The 3,668-nt window shown below is 41.5% G+C and overlaps 1 non-coding gene across 1 annotated transcript; it reads right to left on the bottom strand.

The window, feature by feature from the left end:
* Positions 1 to 2,795: 2,795 nt before the first annotated feature.
* LOC148553150 (small nucleolar RNA R71) lies at positions 2,796 to 2,903 on the bottom strand. The gene has a single exon (XR_015893704.1). It is a non-coding gene; the product is annotated as a small nucleolar RNA R71 (small nucleolar RNA).
* Between the last annotated feature and the right edge of the window lie 765 nt (positions 2,904 to 3,668).

Genomic DNA, 3,668 nt, shown 5'->3' with positions numbered 1-3,668 from the left:
TGCATTTTGCATTCTGCAAACTACATAAAAAAATGCACACGACGCGTCCGCGTCACTGACGCGTCCGCGTCATAGGTGCATTAGAAACAAGGAAGAAAAGAAGCAGAGAGTCACGCGAAAGCATGGCTGGAGGCATGCCTTAGGCACAAACATGCCCACGCGACCGCGTCGTTTTAAAAATAGCCTTCCCACACGTGCGCATCACCCACGTGAACGCGTGGCCCTGCAAAATCGACGTAAATAAGTATATGGCAGAGAGTTATGGTGGAGTTGGGCTGGAATGATGCTGGAAGCACCAGCCCTACCACGCGAACGCGTACCCTACGCGGCCGCGTCGTTTTTCAAAATTTGGCCATTCACGCGATCGTGTCACCCTAAATTTTGGCAAAATGCATTTAAAACAGAGAGTTGCGCGAACGCACGCTGCACTCGCACCAACAGCACAAATCAGGCCACGCGATCGCGTGACCCACGCGTCCGCGTCACCTGAAATTATCATCCGCCACGCGATCGCGTGGCCAAGCATCCGCATTGCATGCGACGCACAGTTTATCCAGATCAGTGATAAACCATTATTTTATGATTTATATTGTGTTTAATTGTGTGGTTTTATCAAATCTTTACCCACTTATTCATATGATTAGCATGTATTTACAACTCCTTTCTAAAATCACTCCATGGTTGAAAACTTGCTTCCTAGAGACCTTTAATTATGTATTTTAATTCTCCTTTATCCCATTCGATGCCGTGATCCGTGTGTTAAGTGTTTCAGGCTTCATAGGGCATGAATGACTTGGAAATTAGAGAGGAGGCTTGCAAAAATGGAAGGAACACAAAAAACTAAGGAGATGACCAGCGAGCAATGACGCGAGCGCATGGCCCACGCGAACGCGCGAAATGGAGAATTCGCAATGACGCGGACGCGTGCCTGACATAAACGCGTGGATTGGAGTCTGCACGAATGACACGAACGCATGAACCATGCAAACGCGTGACAAGGAAAATCGCTGAATGACACGAACACATGGACGATGCGTACGCATGACCTGCGCGATCTGCAAAAATTACAGAATACGCTGGGGGCAATTTCGAGCCGCATTTTGACTCAGTTTTCGGCCCAGAAACACAGACTAAACCTAGGGAACATGCAGAAACTCAAGGAGGCATCCACACACATTGAGATTCATCACATTAGGATTACTCTTAGTTTTAGATCTGAATCTAGATTAGTGTTACATTGATAGTTTGTGCTTTTGCTTTGGATTGTCGATGTTGAAGAGCCATTACCTCCGTTGAAGACATTACTTTAGTTTGTTTCTTTACTCCCTTATTTTTAATTAATTACTCATTGACTCTATTAAGATAATTATGTTGCGTTTTAGAATTATTAATATATGAAGTTGTTTTTATTTTAATTAATTTTAATTCTCTATTTCATTTTATTTAATTATGTCTTCTCATATTTTTATGATTATTTCTTTCATGTCAATGGAGTAAAATTTCTACTTGACATGGGGGTTGATTAAAAGGAGATACTTGAGTTAGAATGCTCAAGTGCTTGGTTGAATTGGACGTTGTTAGCTAATTTTATACCTACTAGCACTAGACCTCCCCAAGGGAGAGGACTAGGAATTGAGGGTAAGAGTTAGTTTAATCACGATACCTTTCCTTATTTAGTAAGGGAAAATCGAGTGAGAACAACAACCTTTTTACACCACATTTGAGAAGATCCCAACAAAGATAGAAGTTCTATTTAATTATTCCCTCAGTCAAGGCTTTTTATTCAGAGTATCAATAACTATTCTTAGTTTATTTTTTTTATTGCTTTAATTTTTAATCATTTTAATTATTCGTTATCAAAACTTAATTTTTCTGAAACTCCCTAGTTAATAAAATAGCACTCTTCCCTGCAACTCGTTGGGAGACGACCTGGGACTCATACTCCCAGTATTTTATTTCTAAAATTTGTGACAATCCTTTTTAAATTGGTGAGGCAGATCTTAGCCGGTTAAGAGCTATACGTGCAACGCTGTCTCTTAATTGAAATCTCTAAATTGGTTAACTTCTGCCACGCATCAATTTTTGGCGCCGTTGCCGGGGAGTTGAAATAGTGTGCTAAATTATTAATTAGTATATATATTTTATTTTTATTTACATATTTTATTTTTACTTCTGTTACCATGAGCTACTTGTCTTTCTCATTGAATGACGCGTTTATTGCCTGATCCGAGTTTAGTCCCATTTGATCCTGAAATTAAAAGAACTCTTTCACATATTAGACGAACTCGACGTCGGTTAGCCTCTGAGGGTGGTGAAGTGATTATTATCAATTCACAGTCCCATCTGAGGGCGAATCTGAACCGCCATCTGAGAGCGAGACAAGCTCATTTACTACTGATTCAGTTGATTCACGTGCAGATACCATGGTAGTACCTAGGAGAATTACCCTCCAGGAAGCTGGAGCCCCAGATTTTACACTGCAGCCGTATCAAGTGCATCACCCGACTGCAGCTACAGATTTTGAACTAAAAACCGCACTAATCAACTTGATCCCCAAGTTTCATGGCTTACCTGCTCAAGAGCATATCAAGCACCTTAGGGATTTCCAGACAGCCTGTTCTACTGTTAGGCGTCATGGTGCAGATGAAACTTCTATTCTGTTAACCGCTTTCCCATTTTCTCTTGAGGGAAAGGCGAGGGAGTGGTACTACTCCCAACCTGAAGCAACTGTTACCAACTGGGATACGCTTAGAATAGAATTTTTAGAAAAATACTTCCCAGCTGAAGTCACAGATAGACTGAGAAAAGAGATCTCTTGCATTGTTCAAGGTGAATCAGAGACTCTCTATGAATATTGGGAGCGCTTCAACAATCTCCTTGACGCATGTCCCTATCACATGATTGGTAAACTAGTATTGATCAGCTACTTCACTCAAGGCATGAACCCCCAGGATAAGACTACACTGGAAGGTGCTAGTAATGGTTCTTTGAAAAAGTACAAAATCACAGATGAAGCATGGCAACTGATCAATGACTTAGCTGAGTCCACTAGGAATCACAGACAGCGGTGCAACCCCAAAGCTATTGCAGAGATTTCCTCTAGCAAAGAAACTACTACTCTAACACAGAGTATATATGAAATGACCAACCTATTGAAGCAGATGCAGTTAAATCAACAACAGGCACAACAAGCTCAGCCTTCACCACAACAAAGCCAACAGTTAGTTCTACAAAGAGTATGCGGAATCTGTGCTGAATATAGTCATTATACTGATGAATGTCTGCAGCTCCAGGAAGACAACACTGTGGCAGCCATTAACAACTTCTATGACCGCTCGAATCAAGGATACAATCAACAAGGTGGCAACTACAACCAAGGTGGCAACAATAACCATGGATGGTAGGACAACTCCAACCAAGGCTGGAGAGATAATTCCAACCATGGCTGGAGGGATAACTTTAACAAAGGAGGCAGAGACAACAATGGAAACCAGAGGTGGAATAACAATAACAACAACAGACAGCAGAATCAGAACTAACCTTACATGGCACCTCACCTAAGACAATCACAAGGACCCCAGCAAACCCAACAACACGTTTCTCAGACTGCTTATTCTAATTCCTCATCAAATGACGAGATGCTCTATTCTCTTGTGCAAGGATAACAA

This window comes from Arachis ipaensis, chromosome B7 (assembly GCF_059453495.1).
Source record: "Arachis ipaensis isolate K30076 ecotype BB chromosome B7, ASM5945349v1, whole genome shotgun sequence".
Lineage (NCBI taxonomy): Eukaryota > Viridiplantae > Streptophyta > Magnoliopsida > Fabales > Fabaceae > Arachis > Arachis ipaensis.
The sequence above is the reverse complement of the archived record's forward strand: the minus strand, read 5'-3'. Positions and strand labels throughout refer to the sequence as shown.